Source organism: Coregonus lavaretus, assembly GCF_964263955.1.
Source record: "Coregonus lavaretus genome assembly, chromosome: 1".
Taxonomy (NCBI): Eukaryota; Metazoa; Chordata; class Actinopteri; order Salmoniformes; family Salmonidae; genus Coregonus; species Coregonus lavaretus.
Window position 1 is genome coordinate 47,753,376 of NC_139988.1, and position 19,628 is coordinate 47,773,003.

Sequence of the window (19,628 nt, forward strand, 5' to 3'; positions counted from 1 at the left end):
ACCAGCAGACATTTTAACTCTACAAAATTACAATTTTAAAAATGGTATTTACAGCACTTAACCAGGGCTGTGAAAAAGTTATCTGGGGTTTAATTTCAGCAGAAGTGCTAGCTCAGCTGTGCTATCGTTTACAGTTTCCTCCAGCTGCTCTAAAAGTTCATCTAAAAGAAGAGAAAAAAGCAGTGTCCCTGGTGAATTATGAATCTCACCTCCCGTCATGCACCAGTGGCCAGGTTATTCTTGGACTCCCTCCCCCTCATAAAATAGGATGTACATTCCATGCATTTAAATATGAGCCACAGTAAAATGGCAGTGATCTGTCAGTCTTGAGTGACAAAAAGCCATTGATTTCTTCCAGAATGGCCGTCTTGTGATGGTGGTCTATTCATTGGGCACTTGTGGATCACCTTTCCCGGATTGATTGATGGTAGATATAAGTGTTTTCATCCAACACTTTGATATTTCATCCCCAGGACTTGAGATATAACACTTTGCTCTTGCTGTTCATTTATGATCAAGCATATACTTTTTTTGATGGCAAAGTTGAAGAACATTTGGATAGAAATGTCAAATGCCCTTGAAAAGGTCTAGATAGGGAGCAGGAGATAGTGACTACTTATCACCTGGTTTATACATGGAAAGAAAATGGAAAGAAAAGTGAGAAGGCTCTTCAATATTTGCCAGGCCAATGTTAACATGCTACTGATGGTATCACCAGAGCTTTGGGACCCATCCAATCATCTGACACACCTCCCTACCTGGTGAGAAGAGTTGCCCAGGGTACAGACGCTGAGATATGCCAGCGCATAGTCACAGAAAGCATATGATAAATTCACAGAACTCAGAAAGTTAGTGATTATTTTTCCAGAGAGACTGAGCTTTAAACGGCAAAAGGAGATTTTGGCCCCAGGCGACGCCAGCCCCAGGGTCAGTCTCAAGAGAATATTAATTTTTTATTTTTATTTTTATTTCCTGTCTGTCACGTTTCTTCAGCCCAGCACAGTCTTTTCCCTGAATGGACCCTACCCTCACAGAGCTCTTCCAAAGGCTACTCGCTCGGCCGGCCAACTAGGCTATCTGATTACTGAACATGACATCTCCGAAGTGGGGGAACGTCTCCGAAACAAGCTTATGGGTGTTGAAAAAAATATATTTACTTGACTTTGGATGTTTTGCAGTTTTGGCAAATGTTTCAGAGCTACAACGATGGAAAACCACAGCTGTGAGAAACCGCACCCAGCCCTGTTCTCTGCAGTGCTTAGTATCCATGCATCCACCAGAGCCTGGGGCTGCAGAGTGGACTGGTGGGAGAGGGAGGTTATGGGTTCAGACGGTGGGTGGGATGCTGCATCCTCCTAGTCTGTATAAGGTATCGGCTGGCAGCCACTCCAGTAATTCACTTCCAAGACGTAAAGCTGAGAAAGATGGCATCGACCCCTGTATGTTTAAGACATTCTCCTTAGAACAGAGGCTCAGTGCCGAACTGCAGAGGCTGGGGCCCCGACACCCCATCCCAGGGATATAGAGATATCACAATTCAATCAGGGCCTGAGTTAGCGGTGCTTTTCCCCAGATAATAGGCAATGGGGGACTCCTAATGAATGCAAATGCATTCTGTTGCTGTGGCAAACGGAGAGGGAATACTTCAGGAAAGAGGGGGAAACGAAACCGAGGACAAGCACAAACAATAACCAAGCAAATTATCCCTTAATATAGTGTTGACTAATATCGGTCTCACTTACACTGGACAGTTAGATGCATGTAAACAGACAGAGGGAAAGGGAGAGAGAAATATAGATCGATAGGCAAAGGTATACATATACATTTGAGAATGTAATTCATTATGAGGTATACATATACAGTGCATTCGGAAAGTATTCAGACCCCTTCACTTTTTCCACTTTGTTACATTACAGCCTTATTCTAAAATGGAAAACATTGTTTTTTCCCCTCATCAATCTAAAAATACCCCATAATGACAAAGCAAATGCAGGTTATTTGAAATGTATGCAAATTTATTAAAAATAAAAAAGTATACATTTACACCCTTTACTCAGTACTTTGTTGAAGCATCTTTGGCAGCGATTATAGCCTGGAAGCTTCATGGTTATGACGCTACAAGCTTGGCACACCTGTATTTGGGGAGTTTCTCCCATTCTTCTCTGCAGATCCTCTAACTCTGTCAGGTTGGATGGGGAGCGTCACTGCACAGCTATTTTCAGGTCTCTCCAGAGATGCTCGATTGGGTTCAAGTCCGGGCTCTGGCTGGGCCACTCAAAGACATTCAGAGACTTGTCCCGAAGCCACTCCTGCGTTGTATTGGCTGTGAGCTTAGGGTCGTTGTCCTGTTGGAAGGTGAACGTTCACCACAGTCTGAGGTCCTGAGCGCTCTGGAGCAGGTTTTCATCAAGGATCTCTCTGTACTTTGCTCCGTTCATCTTTCCCTCGATCCTGACTAGTCTCCCGAGTCCCTGCCGCTGAAAAACATCCCCACAGCAAGATGCTGCCACCACCATGCTTCACTGTAGGGATGGTGCCAGGTTTCCTCCAGACGTGACGCTTGGCATTCAGGCCAAAGAGTTCAATCTTGGTTTCATCAGACCAGATAATCTTGTTTCTCATGGTCTGAGAGTCTTTAGGTGCCTTTTGGCAAACTCCAAGTGGGCTGTCATGTGCCTTTTACTGAGGAGTGGCTTCAGTCTGGCCACTCTACCATAAAGGCCTGATTTGGTGGAGTGCTGCAGAGATGATTGTCCTTCTGGAAGGTTCTCCCATCTCCACAGAGGAACTCTGGAGCTCTGTCAGTGACCATCAGGTTCTTGGTCACCTCCCTGACCAAGGCCCTTCTCCTCCGATTGCTCAGTTTGGCCAGGCGGCCAGCTCTAGGAAGAGTCTTGATGGTTCCAAACTTCTTCCATTTAAGAATGATGGAGGCCACTGTGTTCTTGGGGACCTTCAATGCTGCAGACATTTTTTGGTACCCTTCCACAGATCTGTGCCTCGACACAATCCTGTCTCGGAGCTCTACGGACAATTCCTTCGACCTCATGGCTTGGTTTTTGCTCTGCCATGCACTGTCAACTGTGGGACCTTATATAGACAGGTGTGTGCATTCACTAACTGTAAGTCGCTCTGGATAAGAGCGTCTGCTAAATGACTAAAATGTAAATGTAAATGTGTGTGCCTTTCCCAATAATGTCCAATCAATTTAATTTACCACAGGTGGACTTCAATCAAGTTGTAGAAACATCTCAAAGATGATCAATGGAAACAGGATGCACCTGAGCTCAATTTCGAGCCTCATAGCGAAGGGTCTGAATATCTATGTAAATAAGGTATCTTTTATTTATTTTTTTACATTTGCAAACATTTCTAAAAACCTGTTTTCACTTTATCACTATGGGGTATTGTGTGTATATTGATGATAATTTTTTATTTATTTAATCCATTTTAGATTAAGGCTGTAACGTAACAAAAGGTGGAAAAAGTCAAGGGGTCTGAATACTTTCCGAATGCAATGTTTGATATAGACACACACACACACTACCAGTCAAAAGTTTGGACAAACCTACTCATTCAAGGGTTTTTCTTAATTTTTTACTATTTTCTACATTGTAGAATAATAGTGAATACATCAGAACTATGAAATAACATATATGGAATCATGTAGTAACCAAAAAGTGTTAAACAAATCAAAATATATTTTACATTTGAGATTCTTCAAAGTAGTCAGCCTTTGTCTTGATGACAGCTTTGCACACTCTTGGCATTCTCTCAACCAGCTTCATGAGGTAGTCACCTGGAATGCATTTAAATTAACAGGTGTGCCTTGTTAAAAGTTAATTTGTGGAATTTCTTTCCTTCTTAATGCGTTTGAGCCAATCAGTTGTGTTGTGACTGTTTCTTTATTCCAAACAGAAAAACACTCAGACACACACCTCTGTGATTTGCCTTGTCAGTGGACAAAAAAGGGGAAATATTAACTTGCTTTGACAACAAAAGCAGCCAAAGCACGGCACTTGTGTTCCTCTCCTTTACAACTCCTGCAGTGAAACACAGACGAGAGCAGAGAGCCAAAGCAGTACACACCTCTCAGACACTGATCTGGGGGAGAGGACAAGGCTGGGGGAGCAAAAGGGGAAGCTTAGAGTAGACGTAAGGGCATAGGTCGTGAACAAGAAGCTAGTGCAATGCATTAAAGGTTTAGATGTTGAGTGAAGCAGTAGGATTGTTTGGCATTGGTCTGTAATAACACAAACAGCATACAAAGAATGCTGGAGATGTCAGGGAGTGTGTAGAGCACTGAGCAGGAGCGGAGAGGCTGGCGCCCGCTGTGGGGGAGGGCTGAGTGGAGCGGAAATGATACTTCCCTCCTGGTGAGATGAGGGGACATGACCCCCGCATTAGGGAGGGAGGGAAAAATAAAAGGAGGGTGACAGAGATGAGGCTGCTTCTTCTCTCATCAGCTGCCAACATATCTTAGATTCCGATAATTCTGCGACTCCCACAACCCCCCCCTTACTCGTAACCAAATACACAAGGGACTTAATATGAAACGGTTGCTGTGGTTAGTGATGGATCGCTCAAAGCAAAATGTCCCCTTTAGAAGAGAGGGGGAGCAAAGTTTCTTAATAGAGGACATGCGAGACATTTTACAGAGGAAGTGCTAAAACTAAACATGGTGAGACAGGACTTACAGAGGTGAAGGCCAGGAGCTCTTCTTCAGTCAGCTTATGGATGGGGTTGTTCTTCTGGAAATCAGTGCTGCAAGACAGAGACACGACACACTGTAATCAACATGGAGCTTGTCTCTGCTCTCCTCCGATTGATTGCAGTGTTTTATCAAGATGTTGAGACTGGATCTTTTCCCCTCCGTATTGATTTATTAACGGTCAAGTGCCAACCTTCTATCGCTGATGACCCATCAGTGCATTGGCCATTAGACAGAATAGCCTGTTATGATAGAAAGGGCTTTCCTGAGACCATTCATCTACAACACTGCACCATCTGAGGGGCGATTGATTTCAGAATAAATTGTTTCTCTTGTCATTTTTGGTTGTGTCGTGATGAAAACAGTGTGAAATGTTGCTCTCTCTCTCTGTGTGTGTTTGTGTGAGAGAGTGTAGGAGGTGACCTGTGGGAAAGCCACAGAGTTCGCAGGGTTCTCTTGGAACCCTTCAGAGGTCCTAAATGAATATGGTCACATTATAGAGGAATTTTAAATACAATAAATCATGTACCACACCAAACCAGCAAAACATATTTACATATTTTATTCCTTTTCAACGGCTGTTATGGTTTCCTCTGCCACATCACACGATCTAACCAAAAACAAGCAATTTCACGTATTTAGTATTTATGGTTGATTGTGAACTTTTGATTACACATAACATTACAGAATTTCCTAATTTAATGGAGCTGAGCCAAGTTATATGAGAATAGTTTGTTGTTTATTAAAAAAGGTCAACTTACTCCCCAGTTAAGAAGGACAGAGACCCTTAATGCTAATTATTATTAGAACCTTCTAGAACAGTCACTGAATAATTGCAAATAGGGAATATCTGGCCAGGAGCTCTACAAACGAGAATTTGCTGACAGAATTCCAGTCTGTAATTGTTTTCTGGCATCAGGCTTGTAGTCCACAGGTCCATAATGGGTAGGCCGTAGGAGGAGGATGGAAACAGTGGGCTTAGGACAGGCTGGTCCAGTCCTTCAGGTTCATCTCATATGTAAGGAAACCAATACCAGCCAGTGCCATTGACATCAAATATAACAATAATTTACTGTATGTCACGCCTTTATCCAAAATGACATACAGTCATGCATGCATACATTTTCATGTGGGTGGCCCTAGCGGGAACCCACGATCCTGGCGTTGCAGGTGCCATGCTCTACCAACTGAGCCATAGACTGCACTGTGTTGCAAGATAGTTAATTTTTTATTTAGCTGGCGGGGGTGTTGCTGGTTTTAGGGGTGTTACTAGGAGTTTCCAGGTCCCCAGGAATGGCAGGAGCCCAAGTCCAGGGAAGGGATATTCCAGACTGGGACACATTCCCAAAGCTCAGTGGAGCGGCGTGAACTCACTGATACACTATGCCTGGGGATGCGAAGGGGAGCACAGGGCTGGAGGTGGACTCCCAATACTCTACGCAGTGTGTGGGATCAAGTATGTGAGCGTGTGAAGAATGCACACATTTATACTATTGAATCTGTGCCATTTGACTTGGTGCAATAGAAATGATCTGTTTCTTTTGCAACCTCTCAAGTCAGAGGTATGGCATCAAAACCAGCCATCTCTAAAACGTTAGAAGTATTGGGTGAGGGTCCAATACAGACAATTTTATCTCAATATCAAATAATATCGGGGTAAAGATTAAGTACCTTACTGTGATGATTGTTTTCAATTAAAATGGTCCAAAATAAACTTCTTTCTCAAGCAATAATTTTGCTAGGACTTGTCTGGGAGTGGTCTGAGTGCGGAGGGGGAAACTCAGAACGAGCTGTTATTGGCAGAGAGGTTTGGAACTCTTTCTTATTGGTCTATTAACTATACTGAACAAAAATATAAAACGCAACATGCAACAATTTCAACGAATTTACTGAGTTACAGTTCATATAAGGAAATCAGTCATTTGAAATAAATTCATTAGGACCTAGTCTATGGATTTCACATCACTGGGCAGGGGCGCAGCCATGGGTGGGCATAGGCCCACCCACTGGGGAGCCAGGCCCAGCCAATCAGAATGGGTTTTTCCCCAGAAAGGGAAATGGTTGGACGTCCTGCCAAATTCTGTAAAACAACGTTGAAGGAAGCTTATGGTAGAGAAATGAACATTAAATTATTTGGCAACAGCTCTGGTGGACATTCCTGCAGTCAGCATGCCAATTGCATGCTCCCTCAAAACCTGAGACATCTGTGGCATTGTGTTGTGTGACAAAACTGCACGTTTTAGAGTGGCCTGTCATTGTCCCCAGCACAAGATGCACCTGTGTAATGATCATGCTGTTTAATCAGCTTCTTGATATGCCACACCTGTCAGGTAGTTGGATTATCTTGTAAAGGAGAAATGCTCACTAACAGTGATGTAAACAAATTTGTGAACAAATTTTAGATAAATACCTTTTGTGCATATGGAACATTTCTGGGATCTTTTATTTCAGCTCATAAAACATGGGACCAACACATTACATGTTTAGTTTATATTTATGTTCAGAATAATTTATCCCATGGTGGAAAGGCCAAAGCTCCATCCAACCAAAACATGCTGAGATTTCAAGCTGTCTTTTCAAACAGCTCTTACACTAAAAGGGCATTATCATAATTTTCACAATTTCACAGTATTATTCCAACTTCATAGTGTGTAAATATATTTAAAAAACATTTTTGACTGCAATGGACATTTAAGCATATACACCGAGTGCACAAAACATTAGGAACATGACAGATTGACCAGGTTAAAGCTATGATCCCTTATTGATGTCACTTCAAAATCGGTGAAGAAGAAGGGGAAGAGACAGGTTAAAGAAGTATTTTTAAGCCTTGAGACAATTGAGACATGGATTGTGTATGTGTGCCATTCAGAGGGTGATTGCATTTAGAATTGTTGTGCAACGACTGGGCTTATAAAAGCATACTTTTTATTTTTGAGGGGCCAAAAGCAGGCAATTACCGGCTACTGTAAACCCTGCTCGGCACCATAGGGTCAATGAGCTCCAATGTGCAATGAGTCTCCTCTAGGGCCTAGCGCTTTGCAGGGAGGGAGATGAGGGGACAAACTGCAGCAGGTTACGTAAGTAAACATGAGTTCCATTTGGAATACTTGTTTAGATGTCTCACTATGGGATATGGCCAACTGCCGTAACGCAGACATGCTCTCCGAAGCCAGGGTACTTCCAACAGCATCACCCCTCAGAGGCTCCCACACTGAGGACAGTATGCGCCAATGAAGGTGCAGTGACGTCCAGTCGGTAAAACCTCAAAAGTATGAGGGGTGGCTCAACATGCCGCCTCGCAAACCTCTTGTAAAGAGATGCCTTTGAACAGTGCCCAAGAGGTAGGCAAACCTCTGGTGGAATGAGCCCTCAGGCCTGCCGGGGGCTGTAAACCCTTGCTATTATTAAAGTTAATATACAGTGGGGAAAAAAGTATTTTGTCAGCCACCAATTGTGCAAGTTCTCCCACTTAAAAAGATGAGAGAGGCCTGTAATTTTCATCATAGGTACACGTCAACTATGACAGACAAATTGAGAAGAAAAAAATCAAGAAAATCACATTGTAGGATTTTTAATGAATTTATTTGCAAATTATGGTGGAAAATAAGTATTTGGTCACCTACAAACAAGCAAGATTTCTGGCTCTCACAGACCTGTAACTTCTTCTTTAAGAGGCTCCTCTGTCCTCCACTCGTTACCTGTATTAATGGCACCTGTTTGAACTTGTTATCAGTATAAAAGACACCTGTCCACAACCTCAAACAGTCACACTCCAAACTCCACTATGGCCAAGACCAAAGAGCTGTCAAAGGACACCAGAAACAAAATTGTAGACCTGCACCAGGCTGGGAAGACTGAATCTGCAATAGGTAAGCAGCTTGGTTTGAAGAAATCAACTGTGGGAGCAATTATTAGGAAATGGAAGACATACAAGACCACTGATAATCTCCCTCGATCTGGGGCTCCACGCAAGATCTCACCCCGTGGGGTCAAAATGATCACAAGAACGGTGAGCAAAAATCCCAGAACCACACGGGGGGACCTAGTGAATGACCTGCAGAGAGCTGGGACCAAAGTAACAAAGCCTGATCAGTAACACACTACGCCGCCAGGGACTCAAATCCTGCAGTGCCAGACGTGTCCCCCTGCTTAAGCCAGTACATGTCCAGGCCCGTCTGAAGTTTGCTAGAGTGCATTTGGATGATCCAGAAGAGGATTGGGAGAATGTCATATGGTCAGATGAAACCAAAATATAACTTTTTGGTAAAAACTCAACTCGTCATGTTTGGAGGACAAAGAATGCTGAGTTGCATCCAAAGAACACCATACCTACTGTCAAGCATGGGGGTGGAAACATCATGCTTTGGGGCTGTTTTTCTGCAAAGGGACCAGGACGACTGATCCGTGTAAAGGAAAGAATGAATGGGGCCATGTATCGTGAGATTTTGAGTGAAAACCTCCTTCCATCAGCAAGGGCATTGAAGATGAAACGTGGCTGGGTCTTTCAGCATGACAATGATCCCAAACACACCGCCCGGGCAACGAAGGAGTGGCTTCATAAGAAGCATTTCAAGGTCCTGGAGTGGCCTAGCCAGTCTCCAGATCTCAACCCCATAGAAAATCTTTGGAGGGAGTAGAAAGTCCGTGTTGCCCAGCGACAGCCCCAAAACATCACTGCTCTAGAGGAGATCTGCATGGAGGAATGGGCCAAAATACCAGCAACAGTGTGTGAAAACCTTGTGAAGACTTACAGAAAACGTTTGACCTGTGTCATTGCCAACAAAGGGTATATAACAAAGTATTGAGAAACTTTTGTTATTGACCAAATACTTATTTTCCACCATAATTTGCAAATAAATTCATAAAAAATCCTACAATGTGATTTTCTGGAATTTTTTTTCTCATTTTGTCTGTCATAGTTGACGTGTACCTATGATGAAAATTACAGGCCTCTCATCTTTTTAAGTGGGAGAACTTGCACAATTGGTGGCTGACTAAATACTATTTTTCCCCACTGTAATAACCTCCACTATCCAATGGATATAACCATTTACGAGAGACAGTTGGTCACGCTTGTGCCATGCTCTCATTCTATGCAAGTAGATGTGCAACATGTCAACGGTGGAGATGCCCTTCTTCCGTAGAGTTGAAGAGCGGCGGTTGGAGGCGAGACAATTGCAATTGCCGCTGACCTTATGCATTAAGGCGGGGTTGAATAACAGCATTACCTTGGAAAATCCTGGGGAAAACTGTAGGCACGAATGATGGACTGAGGGCGTGCAACTCACTCACTTGCTCGCTTTGCAGATGTAAGGGCAATCAGCAAAGCAGTCTTGGAGAGATTTCAACTCCACGCTTTCCAGCATCTCAAAAGATTCCTGAGAAATCGCCTCAAGCACAATACAGGTCCGAAGATGGGGCTAAAGGCTTGGAGACTGGGTGTAAATGACGCTCACCCTTCATGAAACGACACAACAGAAGATGTTTCCCAACTGTGTTATTGTCCAAGCCTATACACTGAGTATACAAACATTAAAGAACACCTCCTCTTTCCATGACATAGACTGACCAGGTGAAAGCTATGATCCCCTATTAATGTCACTTGTTGGGAATGCCAGAGAAGAAGATCGAGGGGCTCCTCTCGTGACGGAGAGCAGAAAGACAGTCCTGGGTCACCACTATCTGTTGATTGCGGTGTCGTTGTTGACACAAGCGCAAGGCAGCCACCCAATGCTGAAAACCTCTAATTCTCAGCAGTCCCAGTGGTATTACTAAGATGGTAGATGCCATCAACCCCAGCACTCAGACACACTCTGAGCATGACCGGCACTGTCAGAATGACGGCTGTCCCATAGTGTAGCCCGATAAGAGAGAGAATGCAGCTTGACGCCTAGGTATTCTCTGTGCGTACCAAACAGCTCTTTTTCTGATTTATCTTGAACCCTAACTTGGTGAGGTGGGTACAAGGAAAGCTGTCTCATACCACTTGCTAAGCAGGTAATCATCTATGTGGGCTGAGACGCTTAGCCCCTTGGTTCTCAGGGGTGCTAGAGCTGCCTCTACACACTTGTTGAAGAAACAGGGAGCTCCTGTGTGCTGGCAGGACCACTTAGGTGAAAATAAGCATCCTGCAGGTCGACTGAAGTGAACCAGTCGCCTCGACGAACAGAGCGACACAGCACGTTGAGCGTAAGCATACGGAACGTGTACTTTCTCAGAAAGCTGTTGAGGGTCAATAGGTCCAGAATGGGGCGTATGCGCCCCCCCCTTTGGGAACCAGGAACTACCGGGAGTAGAAGTATTGATGGCTCTGATCCCCCATTGCTTAATAGAGAGGAGATTTCCTGCTCTAGTAAGCAAGCTGAATCGCCCCTCGCAGTTGAAACCACCCTGGATTGCGCCCCTAGAGGCTCGGAGGTTGCAATCCGCAACGACGCAGATCTCGTCCCATTGGTCTTGGTTGGCTGTGCCTTTGACTAAGAGAGTGCTCATCTCGAGCAAATCGGCCTGGTACGCCAGCAGTAGGGATGTTACGTTCAACGCCCATACAGAACGTGCCGCAGCAATGTAGACCTTTTGGAATATGGAGGCGGTAAACGCTCCGCTTTCCTAGGGAGAGCAGTGCCGGTCATTGACGAGGCACTGGGTTTGAGGTGACTAGCCAGTGAAGGCTCGACCACCAGAGGCTTGCCGAATCCCAATTCCTCCATGCCCTGGATGTCAATGCCAACAAAGTGCAAATCTCGATAGCTAGCCATGTGGTGATAGCTAAACAGAGACTGACAAGTAGAAAATAAATTACACTCAGAGCAAAACCTTTCGGTCGGTACTCAACACAAATCGACAAGAACTGAAGTCCTAAGTTCGGTAGTGTTAACGGATCATTACGAAGCCAGAAATCTAGTCGTGCTGAGGAGAGCTTTAGTGAACGCAGTCACTTCCGCAAGGAAGAGAGGCGAGAATGACCAGCAGTTTGGCGGACGAGTGGCTCCCTTTATAGAGGGGATCACCTAATTCGCCACTCAACCTTTCTGTCTCCAACAGACACCATTCGATTGGTTACGTCGAGCCTATGGGCATGCCCTGTCGTATCCCGTAGTGAGACATCAAAACAAGTATTTGAAATAGAACCTGGGCTACCTAACCTTTCTCCTTGACTAACCTTACATACATTGCCTTCAGAAAGTATTCACACCCCTTGACTTTTTCCACATTTTGTTGTGTTACAGCCTGAATTTAAAATGGATTAAATTAAACTTTTTTTGTGACTGGCCTACACAATACCCCATAATGTCAAAGTGGAATTATGTTTTTAGAAATGTTTACAAATTAATAAAAAATGAAAAGCTGAAATGTCTTGAGTCAATAAGTATTCAACCCCTTTGTTACGGCAAGTTCAGGAGCAAAAATTTGCTTAACAAGTCACATATTAAGATGTATGGACTCACTGTGTGCAATAATAGTGTTTAACATGATTTTTGAATAACCACCTCATCTCTGTACCCCACACACACAATAATATGTAAGGTCCCACTGTTGAGCAGGGAATTTCAAACACAAAGACCAGGAGGTTTTCCAATGCCTCGCAAAATAAAAAAGCAGACAAGGAATATCCCTTTGAGCATGGTGAAGTTATTAATTACACTTTGGATGGTGTATCAATACACCCAGTTACTACAAAGAAACATGCGTCCTTCCTAACTCAGTTGCCGGACAGGAAGTAAACCGCTCAGTGATTTCACCATGATGCCAATGGTGACTTTAAAACAGTTACAGAGTTTATTGGCCGTGATAGGAGAAAACTGAGGACGGATCAACAACATTGTAGTTGCTCCACAATACTAATCTAATTGACAGAGTGAAAAGAAGGGATGCTGTACAGACAAAATCATCCTGTTTGCAACAAGGCACTAAAGTAATGCTATAAAAAATGTGGCAAAGCGATTCACTTTTTGTTCTGAATACTGAAAAGTGTTATGTTTGGGGCATATCTAATATAACACATTACGGAGTACCACTCTCCATATTTTCAAGTATTGTGGTGACAGCATCATGTTATGGGTATGCTTGTAATTGTTAAGGACTGGGGAGTTTTTCAGGATAAAAAAGAAACGGGGTGTAGCTAAGCACAGGCAAAATTCTAGAGGAAAACTTGGTTTAGTCTGCTTTCCACCAGACACTGGGAGATTAATTCACCTTTCAGCAGGACAATAACCTAAAACAAAAGGCCAAATCTACACTGGAGTTGCTTACCAAGAAAAAGGTGAATGTTCCTGAGTGGCCGAGTTAGAGTTTGACTTAAATCTACTTAAATCTATGGCAAGACCTGAAAATGGTTGTCTAGCAATGATCAACAACAAATTTGACAGAGGGTTAAGAATTTTGAAAAGTATTATGGGCTAATGCTGCACAATCCAGGTGTGGAAAGCTCTTGGAGACTTACCCAGAAAGACTCACAGTTATAATTGCTGCCAAAGGTGCTTCTACAAAGTAATGACTCGGGTGTGAATACTTACGTAAAGTCCACTGCTCAAAAAAATTAAGGGAACACTTAAACAACACAATGTAACTCCAAGTCAATCACACTTCTGTGAAATCAAACTGTCCACTTAGGAAGCAACACTGATCGACAATAAATTTCACATGCTGTTGTGCAAATGGAATAGACAACAGGTGGAAATTATAGGCAATTAGCAAGACACCCCCAATAAAGAAGTGGTTCTGCAGGTGGTGACCACAGACCACTTCTCAGTTCCTATGCTTCCTGGCTGATGTTTTGGTCACTTTTGAATGCTGGCGGTGCTTTCACTCTAGTGGTAGCATGAGACGGAGTCTACAACCCACACAAGTGGCTCAGGTAGTGCAGCTCATCCAGGATGGCACATCAATGCGAGCTGTGGCAAGAAGGTTTGCTGTGTCTGTCAGCGTAGTGTCCAGAGCATGGAGGCGCTACCAGGAGACAGGCCAGTACATCAGGAGACGTGGAGGAGGCCGTAGGAGGGCAACAACCCAGCAGCAGGACTGCTACCTCCGCCTTTGTGCAAGGAAGATCAGGAGGAGCACTGCCAGAGCCCTGCAAAATGACCTCCAGCAGGCCACAAATGTGCATGTGTCTGCTCAAACGGTCAGAAACAGACTCCATGAGGGTGGTATGAGGGCCCGACCTCCACAGGTGGGGGTTGTGCTTACAGCCCAACACTGTGCAGGATGTTTGGCATTTGCCAGAGAACACCAAGATTGGCAAATTCGCCACTGGCGCCCTGTGCTCTTCACAGATGAAAGCAGGTTCACACTGAGCACATGTGACAGACGTGACAGAGTCTGGAGACGCCGTGGAGAACGTTCTGCTGCCTGCAACATCCTCCAGCATGACCGGTTTGGCGGTGGGACAGTCATGGTGTGGGGTGGCATTTCTTTGGGGGGCCGCACAGCCCTCCATGTGCTCGCCAGAGGTAGCCTGACTGCCATTAGGTACCGAGATGAGATCCTCAGACCCCTTGTGAGACCATATGCTGGTGCGGTTGGCCCTGGGTTCCTCCTAATGCAAGACAATGCTAGACCTCATGTGGCTGGAGTGTGTCAGCAGTTCCTGCAAGAGGAAGGCATTGATGCTATGGACTGGCCCGCCCGTTCCCCAGACCTGAATCCAATTGAGCACATCTGGGACATCATGTCTCGCTCCATCCACCAACACCTCGTTGCACCACAGACTGTCCAGGAGTTGGCGGATGCTTTAGTCCAGGTCTGGGAGGAGATCCCTCAGGAGACCATCCGCCACCTCATCAGGAGCATGCCCAGGCGTTGTAGGGAGGTCATACAGGCACATGGAGGCCACACACACTACTGAGCCTCATTTTGACTTGTTTTAAGGACATTACATCAAAGTTGGATCAGCCTGTAGTGTGGTTTTCCACTTTAATTTTGAGGGTGACTCCAAATCCAGACCTCCATGGGTTGATAAATTTGATTTCCATTGATAATTTTTGTGTGATTTTGTTGTCAGCACATTCAACTATGTAAAGAAAAAAGTATTTAATAAGATTATTTCATTCATTCAGATCTAGGATGTGTTGTTTAAATGTTCACTTTATATATGTATATATATATATGTATATATTTCTGTATTTTATTTTCAATCAACTTGCAAACATTTCTAAAAATGTTTTTACTTTGTCATTATGCGGTATTGTGTGTAGATGGGTGAGATTATATATATTTTTTATCCTTTGAATACAGGCTGTAACACAAAATGTGGAATAAGTCAAGGGGTATGAATACAGCGCATTCGGAAAGTATTCAGACCCATTGACTTTTTCCACTTTGTTACGTTACAGTCATATTCTAAAATGGATTACATTGTTTTTTATCTCATCAATCTACACACAATGCCCCACAATGACAAAGCAAAAACTGGTTTTACACATTTTTGCAAATGTATAAAAAAAAATAAAAAAAACGGAAATATCACATTAATAAATAAATAAATTGGTCATTTAGCAGACACTTATCCAGAGCGACTTACAGGAGCAATTGATCAAGGGCACATCGACAGTTTTTCACCTAGTCGGCTCGGGGATTAGAACCAGCGACCTTTCAGTTACTGGCACAACGCTCTTAACCACTAAGCTCCCTGCTGCCCCATTAACATAAGTATTCAGACCCTTTACTCAGTACTTTGTTGTAGCACCTTTAGCAGCGATTACAGCCTTGAGTCTTGGGTATGACGCTACAAACTTGGCACACCTGTATTTGGGGAGTTTCTCCCATTCTTCTCTGCAGATCCTCTCAAGCTCTGTCAGGTTGGATGGGGAGCGTCACTGCACAGCTATTTTCAGGTCTCTCCAGAGATGTTCGATCAGGTTCAAGTCCGGGCTCTGGCTGGGCCAATCAAGGACATTCAGAAACTTGTCCCAAAGCCACTCCTGCGTTGTCTTGGTTGTGTCCTTAGGGACATTGTCCTGTTGGAAGGTGAACATTCGCGCCAGTCTGAGGTCCTGAGCGCTCCAGAGCAGGTTTCCATCGAGGATCACTCTGTACTTTGGTCCGTTCATCTTTCCCTCAATCCTGACTAGTCTCCGAGTCCCCATAGCATGATGCTGCCACCACCATGCTTCACTGTAGGGATGGTGCCAGGTTTCCTCCAGACGTGACGCTTGGCATTCAGGCCAAAGAGTTCAATCTTGGTTTCATCAGACCAGAGAATCTTGTTTCTCATGGTCTGAGTCCTTTAGATGCCTTTTGGCAAATTCCAAGCGGGCAGTCATGTGCCTTTTACTAAGGAGTGGCTTCTGTCTGGCCACACTACCATAAAGGCCTGATTGGTGGAGTGCTGCAGAGATGGTTGTCCTTCTGGAAGGTTCTCCCATCTCCACAGAGGAACTCTGGAGCTCTATCACAGTGACCATCGGGTTCTTGTTCACCTCCCTGACCAAGGCCTTTCTCCCCCGATTGCTCAGTTTGGCCGGGCGGCCAGCTCTAGGAAGAGTCTTGGTGGTTCCAAACTTCTTCCATTTAAGAATGATGGAGGCCACTGTGTTCTTGGGGACCGTCAATGCTGTAGAAATGTTTTGGTACCCTTCCTCAGATCTGTGCCTCGACACAATCCTGTCTCGGAGCTCTACGGACAATTCCTTCGACCTCACGGCTTGGTTTTTGCTCTGACATGCACTGTCAACTGTGGGACCTTATATAGACAGGTGTGTGCCTTTCCAAATCATGTCCAATCAATTTTATTTACCACAGATGGACTCCAATCAAGTTGTAGAAAAATCAAGGATGATCAACAGAAACAGGATGCACCTGAGCTCAATTTAGAGTCTAATAGTAAAGGTCTGAATACTTACGTAAATAAGTTATTTCAGTTTTTTATTATTATTATTATTATTATACATTTGCAGAAATTTCTAAACACCTGTTTTCGTTTTGTCATTATGGAGTATTGTGTGTAGCTTGATGTAGAAAAACAAATATTTAATCAATTTTAGAATAAGGCTGTAACTTAACAAAATGTGGAAAAAGTCAAGGGGTCTGAATAATGTACTGTATATTCCACTATATCAATGGGTCATAGGAGGATGACGGGGTTGCTGATTTATCACTGTTGAAGAATTGTGTAAATTGTATGTAATGAGTAAGAACTGCATTCAACAAAATTATTTTTGCCCCTGTCATCTTGATTGCTATAGGTTAAGTAGGTAATAGGTATGTTCATCAATTTGTTCTCGTCAGTGTCAATAAGGTGAACTGTATTCCACACACAATGGCCTCCTAGCCCTTTATATCTAGTCTCCCAATGGAACAGTCTTGATAGACTATTTTGACCATTGGGGGTATATTCATTGAGCTGGCTGGAGTATGATGCATTTACAGGGTGATGTCATGTGTCCTTGATGAATGACAAACCAGGGCCTAGGGTTTAACTACTTTTAATAACCAGACACTTCAGTTAGCAATACAACGGTGTACAGGCACGCAAGGCATACTATCAACACCCACTGCGTGGGTGGCGCATTGTATTATAGTTAGCATAGCATAGTCTTTGTTATTAACTCATAACACACACTATCGACCACTTGACAATGCAAAATAAAAATAAACATACTATTACTCTAGATCGACTAGAAGAGTAATATTCATAGATACAAATCATAGTTCTATGATTTTTACAACGATTGTGTTACTTATTTCTTTGAGTACTAGTCTAACCCTGTACGTGTAGATCGGTTAGGTGACAGACTTAACTAGTTCATATTGGACGCAATGGCGGTGTTGTCTTACCAGCTTCCCAGGATGACGGCCTGCTCCTCAGCGCTGAGGTCCGGCATCGGGTACTGTCCAGGCTCAGCCAGGTTGATCTGGTTCAACACAGTGTCATCACGAGGTCATGGTCCTGTGGGGCCAAACACACAACAGACACACTGATCACACTGTTTTAGCTCAGCAACGGGTTACTAGCACTTCCTTTAAATCATTGCTTATAATGACCGCAGGAAGGCAACCCTAGAAATGTCAGGAAGTTATTTTAAGTGGTTCACCACCTTCAGTGACTAAAACTGATGGTAGTCAACGTTTTTTTGCAATGAATATTCTAGGACAAAGGGGAGGGATGCTTGCTTCATCCAGTCAAAAACCACTCCTCTTACACTTCCCTTCTCTGACTCCCTCTTTATCCATTCTTCTTTCTGCATCTCGTCTACTTTCCTCTTATTTTTCCCTCTGATGCACTTGGAATGTGGCTGGCCCATTTAGATTTGGTTCCAGGATAAATGTTTTAGGTGAAAATAATATTCTTGCTTCAAGAATCTGCTGCCATGCATAACATTTGTACACATACACCCACCCAACCCTATACATTTTTTTCATAGCTCATGATTACTGTGAACTGACATCACAGTAAACAAAGGGGATCTGTGTTTTGGCCAATTTTCTGACTTGTAAACAAGTCTAGTGCACACACACACAAAATATTACTGAAAATGGCCAAAACGCTGCTTTCCACCCAAATTCCTTGGCCAGTATAAACCCAGCATTTGACTGCCAGGAACACCCAGCAGAAATGCCACCATCTTGAAGGGTTTGGAAGTCCAAAGTAACTGATGGTCTATTTTCTGTGGCCCTCTAAAGGTGGTAGCTAACGGCTAAAACACACAAGGTGCCAGATGTCCTGACCTGTGTCACAAGCTGCACATGCGCGTCAGGTGGCCGGGTCAGAAGACATATGCATGGTTACACACACAGACACATACTTAGGAGAGCAAAGGTTAACCCACCCACCACCAAGGAGAGCCTTCTACAGAATGGCTGCCTGGCTCAGTGGTGGTTTTGTTGTGCATTCACCTGCGCCCACCCCAGGTGTCAGTTAGACACTTTAATGATAAAAGCCGAAGTGTTGTTATATTTGCTTTCCCTATTGTAATTCTACCATTCCCTCGTTCTCTGTGATGTTCTCCTAATCGCGTTACGTCCGTCTACTTTCCCTCACCAGCTGATAAAAGAACCGCAAATCTGGAGTTTAATCTCATATTGTATTTTCACATCAAGTGCATTGCTCTGACAGAAACCCTCCTCAATGGTGCATGACACACAATGTTCTATAGCAGTGGTTCCCAAACTGTGTGTGTGTGGGGGGGCACATAAATACACATTAGACGTGGAAAAATGTATAACATTGCAAGGAAATTAGCTTTAAAACTGCAGACAAAATGTGTAGAATTGCAGGAAATGAGCTATAGAACCTGCAACATTTTCTCTCCGCCAACAAGAGGGGTTTGAACAGTTTGTGTCATGAATAGTGCTTGTACCCATAGAAATAGACATGGTGCGCGCAGGATGTTCCCCCAATGCTGGAAGGGAGTCCTGACTGAAAAAGTTTGGGAACCCGTGTTCTATAGGACAATAAGAAAATGTATGGACCAATTCAGGAACCTCCTTTTATTGAAGAATTTATCTTAGTTCCCTCTGACACAGTGCTTTGTCTGCATATTCCAACGTAGACTTGGCAATTGATCAGAGAAGGTTGTGTCCACGCTTAGCGCAAGCTATTGCAGTAATATTGGGTGGGTACAGAAATTGTATTTCTTAAATACAGTCCCCAGAGTATTTGTACCATGCAAATCCCTCTCCCACAGTCATTGGTTCTTACATTTCACATACACTATAGAGCGCATTCTGAAAGTATTCAGACCCCTTAACTTTTTCCACATTTTGATATGTTACAGCCTTATTCTAAAATGTTTCTGTTTTTTTAATCACACAAAAATGTCAATCTATACATAATACCCCACAATGACAAAGCGAAAAAAGGTTTTTAGAATGTTTGCAAAAGTATAAAAAATTAAAAACAGAAACACCTTATCTACATAAGTATTCAGACCCTTTGCTATGAGACTCGAAATTGAGCTCACATGCATCCTGT

General features: G+C 43.6%; 1 pseudogene across 1 annotated transcript in view; it reads right to left on the reverse strand.

Annotated features, from left to right (window-relative positions):
- Positions 1–19,628, reverse strand: part of LOC311133326 (tetratricopeptide repeat protein 27-like) — a 169,084-nt pseudogene that overhangs the window by 97,841 nt on the left and 51,615 nt on the right. The window contains exons 7-8 of the transcript XR_014615196.1: positions 17,492–17,603; positions 4,698–4,764 (exon numbers count right to left, since the gene is read on the reverse strand). The product of XR_014615196.1 is annotated as a tetratricopeptide repeat protein 27-like (transcript). The remainder of the gene's footprint in view (positions 1–4,697; positions 4,765–17,491; positions 17,604–19,628) is intronic.